Source organism: Anomaloglossus baeobatrachus, chromosome 4, assembly GCF_048569485.1.
Source record: "Anomaloglossus baeobatrachus isolate aAnoBae1 chromosome 4, aAnoBae1.hap1, whole genome shotgun sequence".
NCBI classification, from domain to species: domain Eukaryota; kingdom Metazoa; phylum Chordata; class Amphibia; order Anura; family Aromobatidae; genus Anomaloglossus; species Anomaloglossus baeobatrachus.
Window position 1 is genome coordinate 135,717,636 of NC_134356.1, and position 15,849 is coordinate 135,733,484.

A 15,849-nucleotide genomic window follows, 5' to 3' on the forward strand; every position below is an offset into this window, starting at 1 on the left:
GAAGAGAGAGAGAGAAGAGGAGAGAAGAGAGAGAAGAGAGAGAGAAGAGAGAGAGAAGAGAGAGAGAAGAGAGAGAGGAGAGAGAGGAGAGAGAGAGAAGAGAGAGCGAGAAGAGAGAGAAGAGAGAGAGAGAGAGAGAAGAAGAGAGAAGAGAGAGGGAGAAAGAGAGAGAAAGAGAGAGAAAGAGAGAGAGAGAACGAGAGAGAGAGAACAACAGAGAGAACAAGAGAGAGAGAGAACAAGAGAGAGAGAGAACAAGAGAGAGAAGAGAGAGAGAAGAAAGTGAGGAGAGAGCAATGCAGCCTCATTCCGTGAACTGCACCAATTTTAGAGGTGTGGCCCGCGGCTCACAGCTGATGTCCAGCTCCTCACCTCAGTGCATAATTAAATTAAATTATAATTATAAATAAATAATAATTATAATTTAAAATAAGTTAAATTCTTTACCGGGGTGGCCGGGACGTGAACTAATGCTCCCTAGGCAGTAGCTCTAACCATTGAGTTACTGCCTCTAATGAGAAACATAGGAAGATTTGGTTATCTTGACCTCTGAATTACAGAGTGAAGTCTCCGGTGACAGCGTGGCTCCCTTCAGGTGCTGCGTGGAGAGGACACAGAGCGCTCGTGTTCTACGGGGCTCCCTGTCATCTTCATGTAGCAGAGCTGACAGTGTCGTGTGGATTACTTCGGACATGGATTGTTGTTTGGGGATTAATAAAGAGGTAAATGAGGCGTTTTTTTTGTCTTTTATTCCAAATAAAGGATTTTTCGCTGTTTGTGTTTCTTTACTTTCACTTACAGGTTAATCATGGAAGGTGTCTCGGGGAGACGCTTGTCATGATTAACCCCATTATTACCTCGATTGCCACCGCACCAGAGCAACTCGGGACGAACTGGGTAGAGTCCCTGGACTGCCACATCTAATGGATGCAGCAATTCCGGGCGGCTGCTGGGTGATATTGTTAGGGTGGTGGGCTCCCCATAACGTGGCGCTCTCATTCCTGACAATACCAGCCTCCAGCCGTATGGCTGTATCCTGGCTGGTATCAAAATTGGGGGAACCTCATTTTTTTTTTTTAATTATTTATTTATTTATTTTACTGCACGATATAGACCAGCCCACCAGCGGCTGTTATTGGTTGCAGTGAGACAGCTGTCATTCATCGTGGGGGCGTGTCTGACTGCAACCAATCATGGGCGCCGGTGGGCGGGGAAGGCACGGAATACCTGATTGAATAATGAAGCGGCAGCCATATTCAAAAGAGGAAAAGCCGCCGGAGATTTGTGACAGCCATGCAGCGAGGCGTCCGTGATCGGTGAGTAGGAAAGAGAGAGGGATTGTGCTGGGGACGCAAGACGCATGCAGATACGCAATGTGCGCACATACTTACTGTGAAAAGCACAATGGGGCCTCCATTCGTCGACTGAGGAGGGAATGAAAATTGTCAAACAGTTATTTGGATTGTTGGATAGTAAGCTGATGAATGTGGTGAAGTATGGTTGTTTAGATAGGTGAAAGGCAGAGTTGTCTGATTTAAGCATAAACTTATAATGGATAAAATCTTTTGACAGGTTGAATTCTCTCCACAGACATTTCACGTACCTGGAGCACCGCTAAAGAAATATTGTTTGCAGCATGAGCCAGGGTTGTCCCTGTCCGTGCTGAGTTGTCCTATGTTTAGGAGGTGCAGCTTCATACAAGGTACTTTGCAGTATTTCACTATAATGGGCTTTTAGATTTTTTTACTTAGTGTCTATGGGATGGAAGTAAGTCACTAGATTTTTCAATGTTAAAAGGAAAAGGAATAGTGCAAAGGGAAAAAAAACTATCAAATTTCCTGCCGTCTTTGGGTTGGTTATTCTTGTGAACTTAATTAGTCTGTTTTTCTTGTTATGAGTCAACAGTATTATGAATCAACCTTATTTGCAGCCTTTGGCCTGGCTTTCTATGGAGCTTTGCTCATTTCCAGGTTTGTCCCGTTGTTAAAAAATATTTATGGTAGCTTAGAAAAAGTTATAGTTTGTGCAAAAACAACCCTTTATGCACGAGCGCTTGGATCTTGACTTACACTGTGGCAGATTTGAACTGCATAGTTTTTAGCAGTTATATGCTTGGATGAGTTTTTCCTTCCCATGTAGATGATTCCTCCTTCACAGCATACCAAGTCCAATAACGTTTTGATCAATGTCTCATGGATTTTGGAGCCATTTGTACTAATTATGGCATCTATTCATTCCTTTTCAGTGTCGCAACATAGGCAACAAAGGCAGTCTATCCGAAGGGGATGTTCAGTGTATTGTCCAATGGCACTCATCTTGTATTGCTATATATTTTAGACCTGATTAGAGCTGAGCGGGCCTATGAATATTAGGGTTAGCCGGATCCACACAGACTAAAATAAAAAGTTCAGTTCAGGAACCAAACTTGACCTGAACTTGACCGTAGACAACAAATCCCATACAAGTCAATGGGGACTACAAGTTCTGTGCTGCAAAATGGTCATAATAAGAGCTAGGGGGCTACAAAATAAGCTAAATGGGGGTAAGAGCAGGGCAGTTTACATATCATGATTCCCAGAAGATAGCACTGCAGTCAGACTCTTTATCGGGCCCTATCATTAAAGTTCATGAATATTCACTGTTTCCCCCCACCTGCTCTCTGTCTCGGCATCTGTGATTTGTTAAAGACTGGTTAACATACCCACCACCCTCTGTGTTGGCATCTGTGATTGATTGCAATCAGTTTGCTCTATGGTAATGTAAAAAGAAATAATTTAAAAAAATTAAAGTAAAGCAGCAGCCACAGGTTGCAACCCCTGCTGTCAGCTGTACCATGGCTGTTTATCACAAATAGAGGGGATCCCATTCTAGTTTTTTAAATTATTTAAATAAATAATTAAAAAAAGATGTATAGTCCCCCCATTTTTTATATCCAGGTATGGTACAGCTGACAGGTAGGGGCTGGTATTATCATCGTGGCAACGGTCATGGTAATTGAACCCACCCATGTAGATTGCTTAGGGGGGTTGATACTACTGAAAGATGCCCTTCACCTTAGCACAACAAAAGCCAGTACTTTAAATATGATGAATACAAACTGACAAAAGATTAAAACCTATTACTGTGCTGCCCATACCCTTTTCTGCCATCACTTTTAAGTTTCCCTTGAACAATTGTGCTCCTAGCCACCTAGATGTGCAAGGAACCGCAACACTGCTTCATTCACTTGAAGGCAGCATGGCAGGGGATGCAGCTCCTCTTTGTCAGAAACAATAGGGTTCTTTGAGGCAAAACCATATCATGTCAATGGGAAAAAGAGATTCCCCTTTAGAGAATCCCGCTATGTTAAGAGATCCCTAGCCTAGCCAGCCTTTAATGAAAATAAAAATAATTACACAATAAAAAACCTTCACATTAACTTTATTCTATTGTAATATGTGTGACTGCTTGCTAAGCTCTTAACTAGTGCACCTGACAGCTACACATGAAGAGTATTGTGCACCATTCTGCAACTCCCAATCAATAGAACACCGACTGCTGACAGAGGGAGTACAAGCGTGGTATAATTGATTAATTGCTACAAAACCTCTATCTCGGGGATTTAGTATTTGATGCTTGCATGCCAACATAATATGTCAGAAAGTTATGCAATTCAATAATTTTAACCAGCCTAAAAATTGACTTTGGTGACATTTTTACAGAGTTCTGATATTTCATAAAAAGAGCTTCATTTTTTTTTTTTTAAATAATCAGAGACAAAGATTTATGTATAAAAACAACATTGTTAAAGGAAAGATTGAATCAATTGTTCCTTTTCCTTCACATAGATGAATTATTCATTGCTTGAGAGAAAATGAAAAGATTTTTTTTTTACTAACAATATAGTTCTAATATAATACTTTTTGTATACCAGAACTACAATACATTATTTTTCAATTCAGTTTTAAAAATTAAAGCAATCATAATACAAAAAAAGTAAAAGAAAAAAAAGAATTGTCTGCAGTTACTATACGGATGGATTCACTCTCAGAGTTGTGATAACGTTTGCTTGTTTTTCATTATTTTTCTTTCCTTTTTTTATATTCAATCCTATCATTTTTGGTTTATTGCAATACATCTTTTTTCAGTATATTCCTATATATATATTTATAGAGAAATTATATTATGCATGAGAGAAACTGCTGCATATTGCTACTGACATCCACAGATGGTGGCTTAGTGGTTAGTCCTGGGTTCAAATCCCACCAAGAGCAACATCTGCAAGGAGTTTGTGTGTTCTCCTCATGCTTGAGTGGATTTCCTCCCACACTCCAAAGACATACTGATAGAGAATTTACATTGTGAACTCCAATGGGGAAAGGGAGGATAATGTTGCACAATATGAGTTTGCGACGTGCGTCATGACCATGCACACGCATGCCAAGAAGTGTTTTGGGCTCATCAGAGCTGGAAGTCCTGGCACAGTGTGAAAGGTGTAGGGATTTATTTACTTGTGACAGGAATTTGAGTATCTGAGGAGGGACAGGCAGGTGACATTGAGGAGAGAAGGGGACAAAAAAGTGAGTATGTCTTTTTTTATCTTTTAACCTTTGACTGGCCCTTTATAGTTTAGAAAATTGGCAGTCAGAGGCCGCTTTTCTGCAGAATCTGCACAAGTGAATTACAAACGTTCTGCACCTCGGCAAATGTACATTTTTGTGAAATTCGACTATGATTCATTTCCACTCTAAGGGCTCATTCACATGACCGTTCTGTCTGTCCTGGTCAGTTCCTGTTTTTTTGCGGACCCATGGACAGGACAATCTTTTCAATGTCTTTTGTGTAAGATCGGATGGTACACAGTAGTACTTCCGTGTGCATCCGATCCTACAAAAAAAACACATTGGATGCCGTATGTCTGTTCCGTTATTATGGAACATGTCCTATTCTGTTCGGTAATAACGGACCGGGACTCAATACAAGTCAATGGGCCTGCAAAATCCCCGGAAGCTGAACGGAAGCACTTCCGTGTGACCTCCGTCGGGTGCCCATGCAGTCTGTGTCCCGCTCCCCCACCAGCCCCGCAGCTGCTCGCACAGCAGTGTGTCAGCATATGCCCGCACTGCAGTGTGTCCGCATATGCCCGCACTGCAATGTCAGCATATGCCAGCACTGCAATGCGAGCAGCCGCGGGGATGATGAGCGCTGCCGTCAGGAGGTTAGTAAAGTTTATTACCTGCGGTGATGAACTCCTGCACTCCTGACATCAGCACTCATTACTGACAGCTGCATTCTCACATCATCTCTCGCAGCTGGCCCATGACTGTGACTAGCGGTGACGTCACGGACCGCTCGCGAGAGGTGATCTGAGAATGCGGCGGTCATTGAACTCAGTCACCAGCACTGATGTCAGGAGTGCAGAGGCTTCCATCACCGCAGGTAATGTACCTCACTAGCCTCCTGAAGTCAGCGCTGGTCATGCCCTGTAGTGACCTGGGCTGACCTCATGATGTTAGTGTTGCAGACAAAGGCCAGACCACTGCAAGGGGGTGCTCGAATCCGGGCTCGTTACTGTGGCTCAAGTGGCAGTCGGACCCGGGCTCGTGCAGCCGTCCATCCTCACAACCATAGGAAGGATGTATTTACAGGGGAATAGTTTGTCAGTATCACCACCCGTGGGTTGCGGTGAGAGTTGGTAGCACCGCCGCTGCCTGGTGATGGGATGCCCGGGGCTGATGGAGCAGGGCAGCAGGATGGAATCCCCTCCACAGGTAGGGGAGGTGTTGTCCCGGGGCCCAGGTGAACGGGAGTAATGGCTGCGGAGAGTGTCATGCAAGGTTGGACTGGGGATGGATGGTGTACTTCCAGTTCCAAAAAATTGCACACAGAGTCCAGTTGTAAACCAAATTGCCAGTGACTGGTTGCCTCCGGCGGGTGTATTTGGGTCCCACACCCTGGTGAAGCAAACAGGGGTTCGTTCTTCCTGCACTCAGTGTTTGTGTCTTCAATGGGACAACTCCGCTTGAAATGGGGAAGTCTTCTCCCGGTACTTTGTATGTTGGGAGCTGTGGCCCGCGAAATCTGACCCTTGGGATCTCTGTGGGTTCTGGCAGACACCCTATCCCCCTCGTTGGGCTTCCATTTCGCTCTCTGGGCTTACTGTGGAATAAGGCCTGAAACCTTGTCCCCGGCTGGTCAATTGACAAGGGGCTTGAAACCTTCCTCGTCCTAGGGTCAAGGCACCCCTACTGTGTACGACCTCTGGACCGGATTCCCGCTGTCGGCACCGGCGAGCTACAACCCTGCCCCGGTACACTTAATGTCTCCCGCGACCGGATCTCCATTGCCTGTGGTCCTGCTTGCCATCGTAGTCCGGTAGTTCAGGGGCCCCAACCCCTGACTCCGCTTTCACTCCACACTCCTCTCTCCTCAACTGTCAGTACTGTTCCACTGTCTGACTCAGACTTAGACTTAGGCTTAGACTGTCTTGTTCCCTCCCAGGACACTTCAGGACCCCTAGGTGGGTGCTCCTATCCGCCTGGTCCTGCCCACTGGTGTGTCACTATTGTCATGGGGGGTGACTAGGCTTTACTGACTGGTGTTGTGCACCTGGGTGTGGGTTTTTGTGTTGTTGTGCCAAGGAGGATGGAGTCTGTACCTGAGAGATTTGTACAACCTCTGTGACAATCTGGTTTTGCCAGGGCGTCACACTCCCCCTCGGTAGAATACAGCCGGTCCTTGGGCTGTCTGGCCACTGACGTTTCTTTTTCTGCATCTATAAAAGTAAAAAGGCATAACATTTAAAACATTAAAACATTTCATCCCAGTTAGGGAGGCACATTTCTTAAACGTTGCAAACTGTATCTCCTTCTCCCTTTGACCCGCCACCCAAAACACCTGAACCCACCCCCCGGTGCCACCGCTAACACAGGTTTCACACCTTCCTGAGTTCCTGTTGGTGTCCGTAGCGTCCGGGTAAAAGTTCCTTACCCACCAGTCCACCCCAAAGGATCCCAAAGTTCCGGAACCCTCTGGCCTGGAGGTTAGCCACCGGCTTTGCTGGTGACTGGGCCTCGGCCGACTCCACCGCAGGCCCTTCCTCCAACCAACCTCTCCAGAGGTGTTACAGTCCTGGTGGTGGGGTAACAAGAAGGTAGATGGGGGTTATATACAAGACCCAAGAAACTTTTTGGGTGGCCTCTACCAGTCCAGAGACCTTGGTCCATCAAAATAAACAGGGTAAAGCTGGGTTTTTAAACTGGGAAAGGGGCAGCCGGAATCTGATACCTACTCATTCTGTGGTAATCAGGTGAGGTATACGGTTAATTAGCATTTACAATTTGCATATATACAGTTAGGTCCAGAAATATTTGGACAGTGACACAAGTTTTGTTATTTTAGCTGTTTACAAAAACATGTTCAGAAATACAATTATATATATAATATGGGCTTAAAGTGCACACTCCCAGCTGCAATATGAGAGTTTTCACATCCAAATCGGAGAAAGGGTATAGGAATCATAGCTCTGTAATGCATAGCCTCCTCTTTTTCAAGGGACCAAAAGTAATTGGACAAGGGACTCTAAGGGCTGCAATTAACTCTGAAGGCATCTCCCTCGTTAACCTGTAATCAATGAAGTAGTTAAAAGGTCTGGGGTTGATTACAGGTGTGTGGTTTTGCATTTGGAAGTTGTTGCTGTGACCAGACAACATGCGGTCTAAGGAACTCTCAATTGAGGTGAAGCAGAACATCCTGAGGCTGAAAAAAAAGAAAAAATCCATCAGAGAGATAGCAGACATACTTGGAGTAGCAAAATCAACAGTCGGGTACATTCTGAGAAAAAAGGAATTGACTGGTGAGCTTGGGAACTCAAAAAGGCCTGGGCGTCCACGGATGACAACAGTGGTGGATGATCGCCGCATACTTTCTTTGGTGAAGAAGAACCTGTTCACAACATCAACTGAAGTCCAGAACACTCTCAGTGAAGTAGGTGTATCTGTCTCTAAGTCAACAGTATAGAGAAGACTCCATGAAAGTAAATACAAAGGGTTCACATCTAGATGCAAACCATTCATCAATTCCAAAAATAGACAGGCCAGAGTTAAATTTGCTGAAAAACACCTCATGAAGCCAGCTCAGTTCTGGAAAAGTATTCTATGGACAGATGAGACAAAGATCAACCTGTACCAGAATGATGGGAAGAAAAAAGTTTGGAGAAGAAAGGGAACGGCACATGATCCAAGGCACACCACATCCTCTGTAAAACATGGTGGAGGCAACGTGATGGCATGGGCATGCATGGCTTTCAATGGCACTGGGTCACTTGTGTTTATTGATGACATAACAGCAGACAAGAGTAGCCGGATGAATTCTGAAGTGTACCGGGATATACTTTCAGCCCAGATTCAGCCAAATGCCGCAAAGTTGATCGGACGGCGCTTCATAGTACAGATGGACAATGACCCCAAGCATACAGCCAAAGCTACCCAGGAGTTCATGAGTGCAAAAAAGTGGAACATTCAGCAATGGCCAAGTCAATCACCAGATCTTAACCCAATTGAGCATGCATTTCACTTGCTCAAATCCAGACTTAAGACGGAAAGACCCACAAACAAGCAAGACCTGAAGGCTGCGGCTGTAAAGGCCTGGCAAAGCATTAAGAAGGAGGAAACCCAGCGTTTGGTGATGTCCATGGGTTCCAGACTTAAGGCAGTGATTGCCTCCAAAGGATTCGCAACAAAATATTGAAAATAAAAATATTTTGTTTGGGTTTGGTTTTTTTGTCCAATTACTTTTGACCTCCTAAAATGTGGAGTGTTTGTAAAGAAATGTGTACAATTCCTACAATTTCTATCAGATATTTTTGTTCAAACCTTCAAATTAAACGTTACAATCTGCACTTGAATTCTGTTGTAGAGATTTCATTCCAAATCCAATGTGGTGGCATGCAGAGCCCAACTCGCGAAAATTGTGTCACTGTCCAAATATTTCTGGACCTAACTGTATTTATACATTACTATATACAAGGACATACAGGCATCTCTCATTCCCTGTATCTGAGTGGTGGCTGACCTAGGTTAGGGCGTGTAGACCTTCTCAACCCTAAATTCTCTCCTAGGCCCTGTAGTGTAGAAATATCTATGGGTTCCTCACTCCTCGTGATGGGTAAGGTGGGTAGAGACCGACGGGTGCGCAGCATGGGTACAGGTGCAACTCTAGGTGTATGTACTGGTGTAGTGCCAGCGGGCCTCTCTGGTTTTGGCTCTTCCACAAGTTGTGGGAATGTTAGAACGGAAACAATCACTGCTCCATTTTGCATAGGCCGATCTGCAGGGAAGTCACCACAGTGTGGATCACCTCTTTGCGGTACTCGACACCTGGGATAGGAACGGGAACCTCCTCCAAGACCTTTAGGGGTTCCGGGCACCTTTTCAAGTGGTCCTTAGAGACGGTAGCTGTAGTTTTCCCTTGGTCTCTACTGACAAGATAGGTCTTCTGTTTACCAGAGTCAGAAAGTTGTAAAACATAGAGGACCCTCTCCCACTGGTCGTCCAATTTATGCAGTCTTCTTTTCCTCTTCAGCACCACGTCCCGGGGTGCAAAGGGGGCAGCTTTTGCCTGTTTGTTGAAGTGCTGCTCTTGCTTTTCTCTGCTTTGGTTCAGGTTCTTGTCTACATACTCCTGAATTTGTTTGTACTGTATCTGACGTTTGGAATTCCAGTCCATGGTTGGGGAGATGGTCTCAGGCACCTCAACATCCATGTCCAAGTCCAGCGGCAATCTTCCCGGCCTCGTCCTCATGAGGTAAGCAGGCATACACTTAGTGGAACTGATGGGAATGTTGTTATGCATATCCACCAGATCGGGCAATCTCTCAGGCCACTGGTTACACTCTTCAAAGGGGTAGAGTCTTAAGCAGGTTGATGACTAAATAGTTCATCTTCTCACACACCCCATTGGATTGGGCATGATATGGCGTAGTACATATCTTTCTGCATCCGTACAAACTGCAGAATTCCTTGAAGATCTCTGCTTCAAAGGCAGGGCCTTGATCCATGAGGACCCTTCCTGGGTAGCCGTGAGGTCTGCAAAAGTGCGCTTGAAAGACCTTTGCTGCCGTACAAGCTGTTAGATCCTTAACGGGTACCACAAACATAAATCGTGAGTAGTGGTCCACTATTGTGAGGCGTATGTATACCCGCTCCTGCTTGGTGTGAGCTTGACATGATCCAGAGTGACTATTTCCAGCGGCAGGTGGGTGATGATCGGCTCTAGTGGGGCTCTCTGGCTGGTACCATCCTTTCTTCTTAGCACACAGGGACCACAATCCCTATACCATGCCTCAATGGATTCTCTCATCCCAGCCCAGTAGAAGCGCTCCCTTAGTAGCATCTCCAGCTTCTTCCACCTGAAGTGTCCAGCTCCATCATGATAAGCTTCCAGGACCACTGGCACATATCCATGAGGTACGACTATCTGGCAGACCATCTCATGTGTTTTAGGGTTGATCAGCCCTCTGCACAACTTGCCTCCCTGCAGGTACAACCGGCTTCTCTCTTTCCACAGCCTTTGTGCTTCTGCCAGGGCAGTAGGCTCCAATCTGGAATCCGCCTGGGAAATCAGCGCCTTGATCAATCTAACCGCAGGATCTCTATCTTGCACTTCCTGCCAGCCATGGTAAGTTAACGAGTTGAATGCTGCCTCCTGTTGACTGCTGTGAGGTCTGGTGTTCTCCAAATTGTCAGGTCGATGGAACGCAGGCAGTTAAATCTTCTCCAGCTCGTCCTCATCTACCCCACCATCAGGCAGGTGTGGCATTCTAGACAACAAATCGGCATTGGTGTTCTTCCGACCGGCTCTGTACTTTTCGGTGAAGTCATAATTCGCCAGGCAGGCTACCCAGCTCTGTTCCAGGGCTCCAAGCTTCGCTGTATCCAGGTGGGTCAAAGGGTTTTTGTCCATATATGCAGTGAACTTCGCAGAAGCCAGGTAATGATTGAACCTCTCTCTCAAAGCCCAGACGAGTGCCAGGAACTCCAACTTGAAAGAACTGTAATTCTCAGGGTTCCTTTCTGTTGGGCGGAGCTTCCTGCTTGCGTAAGCTATCACCTTCTCCTTGCCATTCTGCACCTGGAACAGGACAGCTCCCAATCCCACGTTGCTGGCATCCGTATACAGTATGAACCGGAGATCGTAGTCGGAGTATGCCAAGATCTCTTCTCCGGTCAGGGCTGACTTCATCTGCTGGAAGGAACCTTCTTGCTCCTCACCCCATGTGAATAAAGGACCGGAAGTCTTTCCATGTTTGGTTTGTCAAACAAGGAGGTCTTGCATAGGAGCTGCCAGCTTAGTGTAACTCTTGATGAAGCTGTGGTAATAGCCCATCAAGCCCAAGAACTGTCATACCTCCTTGATGGTAGTGGGTATTGGCCAGTTCTGGATGGCGGTTATCTTCTCTGGATTCAAAGCCACACCTTCTGCGCTTTCCACATGCCTGAGGTATTGAACCTTAGGCTTCAGCAAGTGGCACTTGGACGGTTTCAACTTCATCCCGTACTTGGAGAGGGCCTCAAAGACTTCTGCCAGATGTTCCAAATGTTCTTCATACGTCTTTGAATAGACAATGACGTCATCCGAGTACAGCAGTACCGTCTCAAATTTGCGGTGTCCTAAGCAGCACTCTATCAGTCTCTGGAAGGTTCCTGGTGCGTTGCACAATCCAAAGGGCATGCTTTTTAACTCACAGAGGCCCATCGGGGTAGCGAAAGCGGTCTTCTCATGATCTTCTTCAGCAACAGACACCTGCCAGTAGCCACTAGTGAGATCAAGGGTAGAGAAGTAATTTGCAGTTCTCAATTCAGCTAACAATTCCTCAATATGAGGGAGTGGATACGCATCCTTGTGGGTGATTTGATTAATCTTCCAGTAATCCACACACATCCTCATAGTACCATCCTTCTTCTTCACCAGGACCAGCGGAGCTGCCCAAGGACTACAACTGTCACGGAAAACCTCAGCCTCCTTCATGTTCCTCAACATGTCCTCGGCGCACTGATAATGTGTAGGTGGTATTAGCCTATACCTCACTTTGATGGTTGGATGTGTGCCCGTGGGAATGTAGTGTTGGACCCCCTTGACCCCCAAAGTCTAGCGGGTGTTTACTGAAGACTTGCTCGTACTCCTGCACTACCCTAGAGACCCCCTCCTTGTGGTGTGAAGGTGTGGAGTCAGTGCCTACGTGTAGTTCTTGACACCACTCCTCTGACTGACTTGATGAACCATCACTGACTGGTTGGGGTGCAGTGATGGTGGATGCAGCTGCTTGGATAGCATGTGTATCTACTGTGAACAACTTAGCAATGGTGGCGTATCTAGGTAGCTTAACCTCTTCCTCTCCGCAATTCATCACTCTCACGGGCACTCACCCCTTCCGGACATCAATCACTCCTCTGGCTGTCAAAACTGTGAGCCAGTGCTCCGAAGGCAGGAGCTCCACCACTGCCTGATAATCTTGTCCAAGGGTACCTACTGCTGCCCTACAGCAAATCATCATTTCACTTCACGGAGGCACTACCAGGGGTGCTACATCCATCCATCGCACACCACCAATATCTCCACCAGACAGGTTCACCTGTTGTTGCTGCAGGAGGGCCCGTATTTCACGTTGCAGGGCCCTCTGCCGGGCCCCTCCTGCCGTGGCAGACAACTGCTGAAGTAAATGCAATACTTCCCCCAACAATTTTCAATAACATTGGTTTTTAGGACCATTTTCAGGTTACGGTCACTAGGGTCATTCTGCACCACAATATGTCCTTGATGTTCTAATTCCACTCTCCCCACCTTAAGAGTCACTTCCTTAAACCCCTTTTGGGTCATTGGGAGCCCATTGGCTGCAATAATGGTAAGGCCAGAATCTGGCAGGGTGAGATCATCATCAGATCAGTAGCGCTTATACAGTACATAGGGCATAGTCGTTACCTGCGAGCCAGTGTCCAGGAGTGCAAACGTCGGGATCCCGTCTACGGTGAGGGAGATGATAGGGCGGCCTCCGACATACCACTCACGCCAATCAGCTGGGCCTTATTGATCTAATTCCTGAGGACTGGCCCTTGGGAGTAGTAGCCGGTCTTGTTGCTGCTGTAACAAACGGGTTATCCATACTGGATATTGTTCCTTCTCTGCATCCAGGGAACGTCCTCAGGGCTGTCGGCGAGCAGGATCTTCTCCACCAGCTTGGTCTTTGGCTGGAGCTGCATGGCCTCGAGGATCCTGGCGACGTCCTTGCTCAGCTGTTGAACTTGGGATGACAGATCACCGGGAGCTCCAGGGGGTGCTGGTGGCACTGCAGGTGCTGGTGTAAGGGGTAGTCGGACCCCTGGTAGTGAAGGAGCGTTTATTCCCCCCCTGAAGACGCCACAGTAGTATGGTGGCAAATTGTAAATGTTGATGGTAAAATGTTACCTGTCATAAACTGTTTCCCCACTAGGTGCCAGTGTAGAGCAGTGGTTCCCCTGGTAACAGTGACAGGGAAGGAAGGGGCAGGGCAGCCTAGGTGGGGAAGGAAGGGTTCTGAATGCAGAGTGCAGTGTGCAGTGAGATGTGACTGGAGAAAGAAGTCTGAGGTGACGGGGCAGAGTGGGGAAGTGGTGCAGTGGCAGAAGAAGTGGAAGAGTCAAGACTAGTCCCAAAGCCGGTAGTGTGTACTACAGTGCGGTGCAGCTATCAGGGGGATAACAAGTGGCCCCTGCAGGTGAAGGGTAGTGCCCTGACAAAGAAGTGAAGGTAAATGGGAACGCCCGTAGAAAACAAGTGAAGTAGTTCCCCGGCAAAGAAGTGGAGAGGTGAGAACTTATCCGGAGCTGGTAGAGTGTGCTAGATCTGCCCTACAGTGAAACAGGGTTCAGAGTACAGCTACTAGAGGGTTAACGCATGTCCCCTGCAGGCGAGGGAAACTTACCGGGGAAAGAGGAAACCGTCAGCAAGAAGTTTAACCTGTAAACCAAAGTGACTTGATGCTGAAAGGTGTAAAGAAGAGTGGAAGCTGTGTTCAATAAAATGTTTTTTAGTTCATCAACTGCCTGTCTGTGGCTCTTTACCGGGAGTGGTGAAGAGGCCTGTGAGCTGAGAGAAAAAGGTGTCACCGAGCAGCAAATTGCCCACATGGAAGTGTCCCTGCCACCTACACTCTGCCCCACAAACAACACCTCTGATTTAACAGTGACGGCTGGGCCAGGGGTCAGCCTGTCGCCCACAGGGCGAGAGACCGCGACTACACCCCTTGAGGCGCCCCCTGCCCCCGTTACAAACTGGCGTAGTCAGCAGGATGAAGCCTGCATGCAAGAAACCCCGACCAGAGACTGTGAGGAAGATCAAGTGGTGCCTGACGTGCTGAACAGGCCACAAGATGGCGGCAACATGGCGGTATTCCTCATGGACTCAGCAGAGGCGCGAAAAGTTGGCGCCAAACGAAGAGCGCTGGGCTGGCCTGGGAGGAAGAAGCCCGGAGTGCACTGCCCAAAGAGGGGAGGTACCTGCCCCAAGAAGCTGCAGAGGTCTAGAGACGTGGGCGGCGCCGCAAGAAAGAAGAGGCGTCGCAAACGCTGTGCCGACCTGGTGGGTGAGGCCGGGGGCGGAGTATGGGCGGAAGTGGGAAAAGAAGAACCGCCTCCACCTTCCCCGGCGCGATTACAACCCCAGCAGCAGAAGAAGAAGCAGACCCAGTTACCTGCGCCAAACTGAATGTTTCCAGTTACAGTAACGTTAAAAGTACTGAACCCCGGGAGGAGCTTAATGCAGAACTGTGCGTGGACTCCTTCCGTGACTGTTAAGAAGGAATCTTGTTGTCCTGTTGTTTTCTGTCCACCCAAAGACCGGGAGCGCTTGGAAATAGCCTCCGGGCAGAAGGTCAGCTAAGACCGGGAGCGCCTGAGGAGGGCCTCCGGGCAGATGTGCGACTAAGACCGGGAGCTTCCCTGGAGGGACTCCGGGCACCAAACTTTTGTGCCAGTCTGTGTGTTTTAAGTATTGTGTTTTCCTACATGTGTTGTTTTGCAGGTACGAACCTCGCCAGGAGGCTGAGGTTAAAGAGGCGAGGAATGTAAGGGGTAGTCGGACCCCTGGTAGTGAAGGAGCGGTTTTTCCCCCCCTGAAGACGCCACAGTAGTATGGTGGCAAATTGTAAATGTTGATGGTAAAATGTTACCTGTCATAAACTGTTTCCCCACTAGGTGCCAGTGTAGAGCAGTGGTTCCCCTGGTAACAGTGACAGGGAAGGAAGGGGCAGGGCAGCCTAGGTGGGGAAGGAAGGGTTCTGAATGCAGAAGTGAAGGTAAATGGGAACGCCCGTAGAAAACAAGTGAAGTAGTTCCCCGGCAAAGAAGTGGAGAGGTGAGAACTTATCCGGAGCCGGTAGAGTGTGCTAGATCTGCCCTACAGTGAAACAGGGTTCAGAGTACAGCTACTAGGGGGTTAACGCATGTCCCCTGCAGGCGAGGGAAACTTACCGGGGAAAGAGGAAACCGTCAGCAAGAAGTTTAACCTGTAAACCAAAGTGACTTGATGCTGAAAGCTGTAAAGAAGAGTGGAAGCTGTGTTCATTAAAATGTTTTTTAGTTCATCAACTGCCTGTCTGTGGCTCTTTACTGGGAGTGGTGAAGAGGCCTGTGAGCTGAGAGAAAAAGGTGTCACCGAGAAGCAAATTGCCCACATGGAAGTGTCCCTGCCACCTACACTCTGCCCCACAAACAACACCTCTGATTTAACAGTGACGGCTGGGCCAGGGGTCAGCCTGTCGCCCACAGGGCGAGAGACCGCGACTACACCCCCTGAGGCGCCCCCTGCCCCCGTTACACTGGTAAGGCTAATAGAGGA